The sequence below is a fragment of the Aquila chrysaetos genome, chromosome 2, assembly GCF_900496995.4.
Source record: "Aquila chrysaetos chrysaetos chromosome 2, bAquChr1.4, whole genome shotgun sequence".
Classification (NCBI taxonomy): Eukaryota; Metazoa; Chordata; class Aves; order Accipitriformes; family Accipitridae; genus Aquila; species Aquila chrysaetos.
Genome location: NC_044005.1, coordinates 43711492 through 43725537, shown reverse-complemented (window position 1 = coordinate 43725537; position 14046 = coordinate 43711492).

Genomic DNA, 14046 nt, shown 5'->3' with positions numbered 1-14046 from the left:
ATGGATATCTGCTCTGACCTGGTCTCTTGACACTTGTTCCAGGGCATTTCCCTGCCTCTATAGAGTATGCAGAGACAAAGAGCTGCTCTTACAGTGCCCCATTGCTGAAAAGCTGCCCTAAATTGTAGAGAAGGACAAGGTGGCCATCTGAGGAGAGTTCATGACTTCCTCCTACTGATGCCTGCCACCTCGAGTGACAAAAGCCCTCCAAATCTTCCATGACACTGCAGCAGAACAGTCACCTGCCAACTTGTCTGTGGCCCATGCTGCACTCCTCTAATGGCATTTCACCAGCCCGCCATGCCCTGCTACCAAATATGCCCCTTCGCCAAATACGCCATGAGAACTGCGATCTGCCTAGGGCTGTGTATATCTAGCTTTCCATGGGGCCTGCAGGCTTTTGTCTCACTTTGGCTTCTCCAAGCAGCAGCAGGGGTTCTTCAAGCTTAGGTTGCCCCAGCTGTTGCTCTTTCTTGTCCCAGGCTCGCCCCTTCTCTCCAGGACTTCACATGACCCCAGACATCTGGAGCATCTGGCGTACCCATGTCAGCACGAGAGGACAATCCTGGGCTCTCCAGGGCGAGCGTGTTCCTGACTTCTCGCTGCTTAGGAAGCATGGGGCTGGGCTGCCGAATGGCTTGTTGTCTGCAATGCAAGCAGCATCTCCCCCTCCCCACCCCCAGACAGACCCAGATGCCAGGGTCGGCGAGCGAGGGCACCACGAGGGGACCTGCCAGCTCTGCCACTGCAGCTGCTCCCTCTGTTGCTGGCAGCTGGGCTTGAATATTCATGGCAACAAAAGATTAGCACTGTGTGTGCTTGGCACTGGAGGCAGATAAACTTTCTTGAGGTGACGGTGGCTCTGTTCTCATCCCATTCACAGAGCTCGCTCTCTCTCGCCCGCTCCACTTGTCTGCTTCATCGACCAGCTGATTCTCTTGCTGTATAAATGGCCTCTGTTGGGAGAGGGAGGCGAGCAGCTTGATTAAGCATTCAGCAAAGTGGTTCAGAGTCCAGACAAACTAGCGTGGATCTTGCCAACACTTGCACTCAATTGGCACCGAGGAAAGCCAGGAAAAAGCTCATTTATAAATGGGTGAAATTTTGCAAGGCATCGGAGTGGACTTACGAGCTGCTGTGCCCTGCTCAAGTGATTTAGACATTTAAGACCATCTTTCCCTCTGACTTGCACTGAGATTTAGGGGTTTGAGTGTCTAAAGAACATTCAAGAAGGAGACTTAGACCTTTCAGTTACTTAGAAACTTTTCAGTTTCACCTCACAACATCACTGATGGGTTTAAAATACTGTCTTCCCCTTCTCCCTACCTGCTCTGAACTGAAATTAAGGATTTTTATCAAATTATTGATGCTGGTCAGAAGTGGAAGAGGAGAACTCTGTTGCTCTCCTGCTTTTGCCATTAGGTTATTACTTGTGAAGGGAGCCTGGAGTCGTGGCAAGATTTTAACGCTGGTGAGGTTGACAGCCCAGGACAGCTGGCAGCTTTGAAAACTGCCTCGGATGAAGGGATGACCAACCTGGGCAGACAGAGAATGTGAGCTGGGAGTTATGTGAAGTGCTCCTGTGACAATCTAGGAGACGCTCTTCCTTACCTTACATTTCAACCACCCTTTGTCCCTTTCTCAGCATAAATTTTCAGTCCTCCATGGGCTGGCAGGGCTGCGTCACATTTAGCCCGGAGCAGGTGGGTTGCTCACGCTCGGAAGGGAAACCTGCAAGGGTAAGAGGCAAACAGTGGCTGGAGGTTGAAGAAGGATTGGTTACAAATGACCAAGCAAAACCATCAGCGTGATAGCAGTAGCTTTTCAAAAGCATTCTGAAAGTAGGCAGAAGCGTCTGGGCTATTGGGCTATCTTGCTCTCTCACCCAGTACATCTTCCTTTTCCCACCCAGGCAAGGCTGGTGGCAGCTGGTGGCAGGCAGAGAATTGTGACCAGATGAGCCGTTCCGTTGCTTCAGTGGCCCTGCTCAGGCTGTGGTGCTGCAGCTTTCCCTTGGGAAGCGTGTTGCTCTCGCCACGTGCTGTGCTGGGAGTCAAGGTGCCCAACCCAGGCTTCTCAGCTTCCCCCAGGACTTCACATTAAAAGTTAGACTTTATGACTCCCAGATGAGTGCTTTGTCAGAGTTAGTCCTTGGCAGACAGAGCAAACTTATCCCCCCAAATTTAAGAGAAGGTACCTTTTCAATCAGTGGAGAGAAAGCAAATCATCTGAGCTGTTCCAGCTCTCTGCTTTAGGGTCAGATGAACTATACCTTAGAAGTGCCTGCATCTTTTCAGTTGTTAGAGGGGAGTCTAGACAACTAGATCAAATGTAGGCATCTGTGCTGTGGATAGATAAAGTGGCTGAACTGATCTCCACCAGAGCAGCGAGGGATAGCAGCACCCCAAGGAACATCAACATCTCCAAAACTGTCTGAAGCCAGAGAGATGAACCATATTCATGCTCTGAAGAACTGTGGGTGCAATGGCTCGGCACCACGTAACGTAGTCTTGTGTTGACAGTGGAGAGAGAGAGGAGTTTTCTAGATCTTCCCCAGGATGTCATATAATGAGGCTTTGGGGGCCCAGCAGTAAGAGAATGCCACAAAAGGCTACCTGATGGGGTCTGCTCAAAGTAGCAAATAATTATCTTGCTTTGGCAAACCACACAGGTCTTCAAGTCAGGATAATATTAATAGTTTATTATTTGCTGCTGTGTGGGAAATTGGAATAATTTTGAGTTTTCAATAATTTGCTAGGAAATTAACTTCTGATGCCAAAAGAAAGGCTGCTGCATTGCTAACCATTCTCCAAGGATGACAGTGGGGGAAGAAAAGAGCTTAGGGACATGGCCACCTGCTCCTTCTCCATCTGACACCACCATAGGCACAATCTGCCCAGATTTGGCTTCACACGTCTCTTGTGAGGACAATTGAAACAACCTCATTAGAAAAGAAGAGTAAAACTGTTCAGAAATGAAAGGTAAAATTCGCTTCTGCCAGTTTCATGAGTCTATTGGGAAACAGGATCCTCGCTGTGCGTGAAGTCGCATTGTAAGGCCAGTGCTGTCTAGGAGTCCGCAAGTCTTTCTATGAGGCAAAACGGCCAACATCCTTAGTTGGACAGGTCTGTTCAAAGCTAATGCTTTCCTCTCATGCCCTCACAAATGAATTCCTGGTAATGATGATCACCCCTTGGGCTGTTAAGTGGCTGCCATGGGCTGCGAGGCCAGATCAGGCTTCTCAGCTATGTATTGCGCTCTTGCCTTGAGAATTCACGTGAGGAGATGTAACACAACATTGTGCTGGTTCATTTCCAAGTACCAGCAGGACTTTTCTCACCTCTTCAATAGTCGTCTTTTTTTCTCTCAAGCCCCAGTTAGGATCTCAAGAGTTTTCCTTCAGCAGATTGTCATTTCCTTCTTTCACTGGTTTTAACAGAGCTCTCCATTCCCCATTTGCAGACAGGGAGTGTTTACCATCCCGTGCATTAGCTGGCGCTTTCCCTAGCCCATGTTGCTACACAGTGCAGCATTTGTCACTGTCATATTCTGGGTCATGGAAATGCTGCTCATCTTCTCATCCATGCTGTGTGTCACAAGCAGCTCTGACTCCTTCACTCCCCTCACAGAGGGAAAGGAAAGCCATCACTCAGCACAACAATTTTAATCGGATCCAGCCACATGGAGACACAAGCTGGAATTAACTCTTTCTCATGCAAACACAGAGCAGACTGCCACTTCTTCAGGTCTTTCGGCCTCTCTTGAGCTGTCTGTCTCTTTGGGGTCATTGTAGTGACGTGCCTAGACAACGCTGCCTCTGCTGATACCAAAGCCATAAGCGTTCCCAAGCTGTTCGTTGCAGCATCTCAGGTGATAAACTGTGTCAGCTGGTTGTGCGCTGCAGCTTATTCACTGCCAGTTTCACTGGAAGAACAGAAATAAGAAAGCACCTTCTCCATGGCAGCACTGGGATGCTGCAGCTTTTCCCCAAAGAGCAGCCTCTGGGGCAGCCCTGCCTCATTCCTAGACATAACCACAACAGCAAGTGTGTGATTCATGTGGAGAGCAAAGCCAACTCAACCTGACTCATCTCGCATGAAGAACTGGCCCAGGGTATTAGGCCTTCACCTGCTGTTCTTACTTTAAATAAAAAAAACAACCAAATAACAGAGATATCCTTTCCTAATATAGACTGAGTGTCTGGGAAGGTCATTAATTATTCATCAGCATGAGAAGTGTCTACGTACCCAGGTGCATCTTAAAGTGTGAAATATATCTGATGGCCTCAGAGAAATGGGCACAGGGCAGAGCCAAGATTCGGGACTCCCCGCTCGGAACTCTACCCTGGGAAGCTCCTTCCTAAGAGCAAGCCCTGCTGCTGGTCACTTTACTGCCGTTTACAATCCAGATGCTCCAAGATATCGATGCTTCATAGCTATTGCAATCAGTGGGGCATCTCAGAGGCCCCAAACCTAGGTGTCCTTAGAGATACTACCTACTTCTCGCTAAATTTAGCATCTGGAGTTTGACCCAGGGAGCTCGTGCTGTTGCTCAGGGTGACTTCTCCTGGCTAAAAGTTGTACTGGCAGCTACAGCCAGTGCTCTTACCCCATTGCTGGCAGCTGGCTGGGCTGCCACTGGAGAAGTACCAGCATACCCTTGCAACAAAAGGGTACTTGTACCTCGGGACAGACACAGCAGCAACCTTTATCCAGCGCCAGAGTAGAACTCAGTAAGAAAGATTTATTGATACAATCGCATTTTTAAAAGCTTCTCTTTCATACAGCTTCTATGCAAAGATGCACAAGTGCAGAGGTAAGGAGACATTGGAAATTAAGGAGCATCTGGGAAATGAGGCCCTTTTTTTTACATTAACTTTGAATTTGACAGACTTTCAGTGAAGCTGAGAAATACAGTGAGGCTCTTGCAGTTGAGAAGAGCTACAAGAAAATGAGGCTGTTATTTCCTAAGCACAAGTGTGATTTAGAGGGCCAGAGATGAGAGCGGTGCTAGAAAATCAAAAGACAAAAGGAACCAAAGAGAGGTGGAGAGACACACTTGCCAGATCCCTAGGCATCTCTCGGGGGGATTTTTGAAGAACTTTTTAAAGGACTTTTAAATAAGGCAACCTGGCAGTGCTCATTTTGTAGAAATCGCAGAGGCAGAGATTAATTTGGAACCTGCAAACTAAACAAATCTACCTAATGAATTTTCTGAGAAAGTGCACCACCTCAGTCAGCAGCAGAGAGACTGCTTAGTCCATAGAAATGGCCGGGTTGTAAAAAACAAACAAACAAAAAATCCCCTTGCAGTTTGCATGAAGATTGCAGAGATAAGGCTCTCTGAGAGTACAACAGGAAGCTCTGAGCTGGCAGCAAACCTTCTCCTATAAGGAATCTTGGAAGAGCTTTAAAGAGGCAGAGTGTTGGGACAGGGAGGGGAAATGAGTAACAAACAGGAACCCTGCACAAAAACAACTGACTTCTGCAGCCTGTGACACCAGCTTTTCTCATGCAGCGTGGAGAGGCAAGGTTGCTTCATTCTTAAACTTTCACCTTTGACGACAGCAGGCCAAGCGGCAGTGTTACGTAGCAAACCGTTGTGTTTTGCAGCAGTTCTCTCCTGTTATCCTTTCTGTTTCTTTTCCGTGAATGAATTATTATTTGTGAATTGATCTTACTGGGAAAGAGCTGATGGTTTTCCTACTAGATATGTGTGCGTGCGCGCATGCGTGTGTGTACGCACATACTTGCAGATTATGGGACTCCATTTTCTTTGGGGTAAGCATAGAGCTTTCCTGGTGACACTGGCAGGCACAAGTGCTTATGTCCCATTAGGACAGAGACCTCAAGGAACGTATATTGAATGTGCAGTCCAGCATTGTGATGTAAGTTTAGGTGTTGTCTCTATAATTGGAATATGATTGGTTGGGATGAAGAAAAAATACCTGCTTACCTGGTAAGGGAAGTAAATTGCACATATGAGTAGAGATGGGAAGGAGAAAACCTGGGTACACCATGTAGTCACATGGATCAGCACTTGTTTGTTAGCCACAGGTTTCTCATTTAATAATGGAATGCCTTGATGAAAAATGTGACCGTCCGTTGCAACGAGGCATTGTAGAGGGCTAGGGACACACACTTGGCGTTTTGGCCTGCACTGCTCTTTGTAGACAATGCTGTTTCAACTGCAAAGCATGTCCTTCCTTGTGAGCTGGCTGCCCAGCACTGGGTAAGCTGCTGTAGCAGCGACTCTCTGACACGACTCAGATTTCAGCTGGAGGACGCAAGTTCTGCAGCACTGTGGAAATCAATTTGGTCTAAAAAATGAGTCTCTGTGTCTTTCACTAGAAATACTGGGAAAATGTCTTCCAGGCTGTCACCTTGATTATACAGCTAGTTACTCATGTTCTGAGGAGAGGAGGGAACTATAGCGAACAGTGGGTAAGGTACGGATATAAAACAAAGAACGGGCAGCTTCATCTGCCTTGTATCCTCCCATAAAGTGCTTTGCTACTGGCATTTCTCATGCCTTTAACAGAGACGATAAATGACACCATTCTGCACAGCCACCAACTGCTGATTCAAAGGTTTGACAATCATCAGACTTATGAATGACTTCCAGCTGCCTGCCCTGCTCCCGTGCCAGAAGTTACCATCCCCACACCATTACACGTACCTGCTACCGCACCGAGAAATGTTGCATCTTAGCTTAACCCACACACCGACAGCCAGGGGAGCTGGAGAGGAGTTATGGCACTGTGTTAAGCACTGGGGTCTGCAGCAGAGGAACCGGAGAGTGAGGACACGGACAGCTAAAGCTTCCCTTGGCTGTAATTCCATGCCATGCCCCAAGCCCAATCATAAAACCTGTGTTTATTCCTGAAGCTGAAGCTTAAGGAGAGGAAAATCCAGATGTAGTCTTTCCTGGCTTTCTAGTGGCAACAGTAATGATTAAGCCTGAAAGAATGTCTAGAAATATGTAGAAGTAATGACTTTACATGGTGCAGTTTAGTGCTGTGCATGCTTCTGGCTGAAAATTGACAAAAAAAACCACCCAGGTGTTACTGTCTGTTTCATCCCATATCAGTTTTAAGCAGCTTGACATGAAGGTTCTCAGGAATGAAGCTGCGGAGCGCAGAGAGCAGGCCTTGCAGAGGAAAACATGGGGGTCCAATCAACAAACTCCCCAATTTTTCTAGGCTAACACTTTTAAAAAATACTTATCCAAATTACCTGACTCTTTCCAGTGAAAGAAAACAGCAATTTTACCTTACAGTTTCTCTCCTGACCAGTATAAATCAGCATCTTTCACTGACTGCACTAAGGGGCAATATTTTATGCCAGCCAGTCACTTGGGTTTCCAGGGTTGTTGATGCAGGGTCATGAATTGTCATCTTCTTGCACTGATGAATGTTTTGTAGCCACAGGAGCATTTCCGAGTTAACTAAGTGACTAAAGACTGAATGAATGGAAGCAGTTTGGGTCAAATGAATTCTTCATTAGTATCTCAGAGGAGAGCCAGTCATTTTAGGACCTCAGAGGAGCAGGATATGGGGCGTGTGTGTATACTGCTCGTCGAACTGTCAGCGCAGCACGCTAACAAATTCATAAGAGCTGCCCTTAAGTGAACCATTAGGAGGCCAAGTGATTAATAGGTTGATCTGTTGAAACTGTTAGTTTCCTAAAAGCATGACTGAGTGGACTCATTGCTTACGGTACAAGGAGCCGTTATTAACATTCCAATAGCTGTTTTTCGTTAAAGACATCTGTGACTTAGAACTGTGAAAGCCTGTTTGGTTTTGTATTTGTGTCTTAAATAAACGAAACACTGCATTTGTATACCCAGCACATGTTTCCTTTAAGGAGTTTGCTTTCAAAGCAGTCAAAGCAAAATACATTGCCTTGTGGCAAACGCAGCTGATGGGGTACCACTTTGCAGCTCATGGGCTTTCATCTCCTGTGAGGACAATGTGACCTGGGGAGACTTTGGGTTCCTTCATGCAACGTTCCTTTTCCATGCCAAGATGCTACTCTGCTTTTACACAACATGTGGACCCCAGGCATTTGGGAACCAGCTTTTTGGCAGCCATATTTCTAATGTACAAATACTGCAGAAGAATTTCTTCCTCCCCACCCACAATGCCACATATGTGCTTCATGCTTGTACCTCTTTCTCCAGCTGTTGGAGAAAGCAAATCAGAACTGTAATTACCAGTAAATTCTGCCTCAACAAAAGAATTGATTTTTTGAAACTGTCAGCAGCCTAGGAAAGTTTATGAAATAACAAATGGGGCAAGGAAACAGGATAGTGCGGTGGTTAAAGACCTGTTTACCCTGAGCAACTTGAGTTCAGCAAACTGTTGAGCGGCCTAGGCTTGGGTCTACAAAAGGACTTGGGCCTCCAAAAGGACTTGGGCCTCAAGGCTGAATCGTGTGCTGTTGAAACCGCGCTCAGCTGATGTTGTAGCCATGTCACCGATGTCCTGTGGGCACTATGCGTTCTGATGTATTTGTAAAATACGCAGTTGTCATAAAAGGAGCAGAAAGTGCTCAAGGATCAGAGTCTGAAACCATCCATCCCTCTTTCCACCCAAGAGCACTAACCACAGGACTGCAGCCAAGGGACCCTGTCGCCTGGTCTCTCTAGTGCTTAGTGATTCGGTCAGCAGGACCAGCTGGAGGAGGTTCTCTCTCCTGAACCTGCATCTCTCAGGCAAACGCCCCACCTCCTGTATGATGGAGTTTGGAGAGAAAGGGAGCTCTTAAACTGTTAGGCTGAAGCTGTTCCCCTCGTGGGACTAGCCAGGGACAGTGATGAATAGCAGCAGCACAATAATTTAGGTCCTCCTTCTTCAGAGGAATGGGGCATGGAAGGGTTTGGCTGCTGAACCTCCTTCTCCCAGGAATCTGCAATCTTAGGCTGGAAATACATGTGAGAGAGCAAAAAACCAACCCAAAGCAGCAGCGACAACACAACTTGGAACTCTACCAAAGGGGGAGGCCTCAGGACTCCACACCGTGGTCACGAGAGCTGAGAGATCCTCACAGAGGCCTTTGGACAGGAGAGCTGCCTCCCACTCGGGTTGAAAGAGTGAAACACACTCGGTGTGCCCACAGAGGAGTCCTCGCAGCCTGATTCTGGATGGGGAGAAGTAGGAGAGCCTTGGGGGGACTATCTGTGGTTGAGAAAGGACTTGCACTTTACAAGAAATTGTGTCACCCTCCCCTGTGTTCAGGGAAACTCTTGTTTAGGATAGGAGGTTGGGACGCTCCAGGCTTTGTTATATCAGGGCCTCTATGTACACACTTTGAGAGTATACAAACTGCACAGACATATGTTGATCCATCGCTTGGGTCAAAAGGGGAAGAGCAGTAGCAGAGAGAATAAATTTCTTGCAGCACCGGGGCAGGACATGGATGGGAAGCTGTTCTCCTGGTATGGGAAGATGTTTTTACTGAAATAGATGAGACTGCTTTGAATTTTCAATTACCAGCAAACTGGATGATTTCCTCAGCAGATGGGATGTCTCACTTCATGCTCACTTTTTTTACGTCAATATTCAGACCCCACTTAGTGCTCTTTTGGTGAATCATGTTTGTAAACTGAATGGTGCAGCTATTCAGATATTGGGCAAGGTCCTGACAGTTTCTGCGTGCTGGAAGCCTGGAAGCTGTTAAAAAAATCTGAAATGTCCAAGAAGAGACTATTTTATAAACTGCAAACCCTACTAATATCTTCCAGGTTCATCTGCCATCATTCCTACTTCCTTGGGGGCAGTCTTGGATCGTGGAGTAAGATGTTCCCAGTGACCAGTACAGACTGGGAGATACCACCTGTGCTAGCTAGAAGGTGCTGCAGTGTGTTTTCAGGCTGTTATTCTGAGTCAGGAGATGTCTGTGCAGCTCTCGCCAAACACATGTGAGCTGCCTCTTGCCGTGCTTTCACAGAAAACTGTGTAAATGTGATGAACATGACATCAGGGCTGCCCAAGAGGAGGAGAGCCTTAGCTCAGGTTTGGCAATCCTATTCCACACTCATCGCTGCACTAGCCAGATTCCCGCTCTTACCAACCACGTCAGGGAGTGAATAAAGAGAGTCTGCGGCTGCTCACACAGGACCACATCATGATGCTCTCATCCAGCATCCTTCCCCTAGATCAACTCTGGCCCACGGGCTAGTTATGAAGCATGCACTCCACAAACTAAACAGCCACTGTTTAAAGTACGAGGGCCTGACTCTTTTCTTACTCACAGCAGATGGAGGAGAAAACACACCAGTCAAGGACTCAGTGTAAACGGAGCTGGCAGTGCTTTCCTGAGTCGGCAGACAGCTTGAAACAATGGCTCTGAGGAGCGCGTCCTGCCTTCATTCATCGCACTAGGAGACTTGCCACCGAGTCCCATGGAAACAATGTGAACGGCCATATTCAGGGTTTCACTGCTGATTATTTTAGCAGACAGGATGGGGACAGGGTAGGAATGAGACCCATATGGGAAGTGGGAATTGCATGGTAGGAAGTAGGGAGACAACACAGAAAAAAATCAGGGAAGGGGGAAAGAAACAAAGACAGGAGGGGGTGAAAGAATAAACCCTCAAAGGCAGACTTGATGGTGATAATAAGGTACTTGCTCTTTATCTCCGAGTGACACTGGACACAGCATGGCAGGAACAGAGCTAACAGGATGAAGATAACCGGGCCATTTCTTCCTCATTGCATGTTTCACTTGTCTGCTGTGTCCATAGCATTTGGGGAGAATTGTTCTCTGGCTGGTGGACGCAAACTGCCCTTTCGGCATACCCCAGGCCATGAGCTGTGAGAAAACATCTCCTTTCAGCCAGGTTGAGATTAGGGACCCGGCGTGGGCCAGGTCACCCGGGCTCTGCCAGAGACGGGCACTGCCAGAGGGGTTTATTCGTTGTTGGTGTCTTAGGATGGGAGGAACCATCTCCTGAGGGTGTCTGTCCTTCTCCTCCCCTCTGCAGGGAGCCAGATGCCCAGCTCTTCTCAGGGGAGGTGAATCCCACCCCAAGGATAGGTAGAAAGTAGTGTGTGTGCTCCATGCTGGATGGGCCTGCACTCCTCAGTGGTGCGTCAGAGTCCCCTCTCTGCTAAACTTAATGGTGAGCCACCTTCCTTCCAGGTGTTAGATGCTTAGGACAGGGTCTGTTTCTTTCTTCCAAGAGGCAGCAAATTACAGCTTTGGGAAAGCCATACGGTACATCTGTACTAGTAAATTAAATGAACCCGGAGCTTTTCTGGGACACTGAGGCCGGCTAGCATTGAACCACTCATGTTCATACTGGTTGTGCTAATTCCTGTACCATGCCTGGAGCTGTGTGCCAGCTGGCTCAGGACAAAACTCTGCAAGAGACACTTCTATTTGACAGGGTAAGCAATATATCCACTGCCTGGCAATATTCAATTTACTAGTATAGAGGAGCCTAGATTCTGGATTACCCCAGGCACATCACTTTCTTACAGGAGCCTCACAGGTACTGCCCTGCCTTGCCATTCCCAAAGCAACTCTGGCTGCTGCCCCAGCTACTGATCCTGGAGCAAAGGAAAGAGTGGAAATGTTTTGGCACAACCCAAGGGGATTCAGCAGCTTTTCTTCACCCGGCCCTCGCTTGCGTCTCATGAGCTGTGAAAGCAGAAGAGATTGCTAAGCTCTGCAGGGTGAGTTGACTGTGGTTGTTCCTGTCAAGAGAAAGAAAGGAGAACTTCAGGTTCATGTCAGAAACAGTTGGGATTGACAGCCGCCTGCTATCGCACAATGGGGAAGCGTCCTTGGCACTGCGAGCAGGCAGGATGTTTACTACCAGGGATTCACAGAAACTATCAGAAAGGGTTGTGATAAGTGGATCTGATACATTTTACAACCCTTGAGGGCCTTTTCCTAATTTGCCATGTGACTTATCAACCTGTTATTGTCCTCTAGTGCTTTCCACATATTGACGGCACTGACCTTGAAAAGCCCATGGCCTAATATGTTGAATGATATTATTGTGTGTAGAAAGACAACAGAGACTGGAGAGGGACATGTGAATGTGGAGACTGAACAAGCTGGAGATTATTTCCAAGCGCCAGTTTGTGCAGGCCAAGTTCTCAGAGGGATTCATGAAGCGATACTCAGGCCCTGGCGCTGCTGTCACCACAAGCCAAGAAAAGCAACTGATTTGCCTTCTCTTCTGATCCATGCAAGGCCGAGCTGCTGCCGAATCCTGCAGCGCAATGCAAGCTGTATCTAGTTAAGTCACACCGGGGTCTTGCAAAACACGGTATTATTGTCCCTGTTTTACAGAGAGGGAAATGGGAAGGATGCTTAATAAAGTTGTGTAAGATTGCAGAGCATACCAATGGCAGAAGGAAACACACCAATCCCCCAAGCCCCCTGCTCTTGCCATTTCAGGTGGGGTTCTCAAAACTGGGAGATTTGAGAGAGGTTCCCACCGTACCAGAGGCATTGTCCTGGGATCATCTCCCTCCTTATGGGAGGTTGGTTTCTTATCACCATTGCAATAAACACTGACCCAAGAGGTCACTTCCCCTCCTGCTCACAGTCAATGCAACTGAGGATATGTCTGCATACAGGACAATTTGACTTGAAAGTGTTTAATGCGCCCGTGCAGCTGCAGCTGCTGGGTGAAATGCAAGCAAGGGTCAGGTCAGCAGGCAGCTCTCCATGCGCTTCCAACAGGACATCCAGTTTATGCATCCTTCAAATTAAGGCTAAATATGGACTGGATTCATCAAATCCAGAAGCTGCTAGGTAGAGAGGAATTCACCATGGGCTCCTGCAACTAGAAAAATCCCCTTCAGAACTGAGGAACCAGTAGCTGGTTTATATTGCCTAAGCACGGGGGATGTTGAACCTGTGATTCCTAACAGGTCAGGAATTCAGGTAAGACTCGGCTCTGGTCTTTGCTCCAAACAAAATGCAAAGTAAACCCTGCCCCAATCCCAGTTTCAGAGAAGTCCAGTTCCACCACAGCTGCACAAATCTACTTTCTCCTTGTCATTAGAGGGGCTCCCTGACTGCATTTCTGATCTTTTTTCAACCACAGAACAAGAGGTGGAAGATCTGTTTTTCTTGCTCCTTGGTTGAAGGTTTGCTGAAAAAGCAAACACTAATGAGAATCAAGAGGTGGTAAATGAGTGTTAGTGTGGAGACTGACGTGGGAACCAACCTTGTGCAAGAAGGTGGGTTGTCCCTTGCAGAAAACAGAGCAGTAGCTCCAGCAGCATGGCTTTTGCAAGCCCCTCCTGCGCAGCCCACAAAATGGCCAAGGAGAAGGGGATGGATGAAACTTCCCTGTGTGGAGAGGTCAGAGGCTGGCCCGTTTGGAAGAGCAGGTAGCCTAAACCGGGATGAAACAGTCACTGGTCTCCTCTTTGCAAGAGACACCTGAGAGATGCAGCAGTTTGTTCCTGCTTGGGAAGCTGGCAGGACGGTATAGCATTCGAAGAGCTTGTGGGCAGGGAAAATGCCTGTGTAGTCCCAGAGCTGGGGTCAGCGGTGGGTATGCGGCTGTTACCACACACTGCAGTGAAATCCAGGGTCCGCCACAGGTCCTGGTGCGACTGGGGAAGGTCTCTGCCAGCTAAATACAACCCTTGCCCCCAGCCTGGGGCTCTTGTGGCAGAGACCTTAGGTCTCCTCAGTGGATTTAAGTCCACTCAGACCTGGTGACAGCCTAACTAAGCTGCAGGGCACCGTGCCTGAACTAATGCTCCTTCGTCCAGCCAGGGGGTTGTTGTCTTGGGCTCCTGCAGGCGCAGGAGAGGAATCTGCCAGTGCTTCTCCAAGGGGGTTGATTGTGTTTCCAGTGGCCGGTGCGTTGCTAGACGGTGCTCCTGCCGATGGTCCCAGGCAGGAGCCCTCTTGCAGGCATCCCCCGCTGAGAGCGTGTCATCCCCCTTCTGAAGGTGATCCAAAGTCTTGTCTTTGTCATCACAAGTTATACTCCACCTTCCTCTTCTTCGCTCTGCCCCGGACATCTATAGCCAGGTCCGGACTGGCTTTACCCAGCGTGGTATCCGTA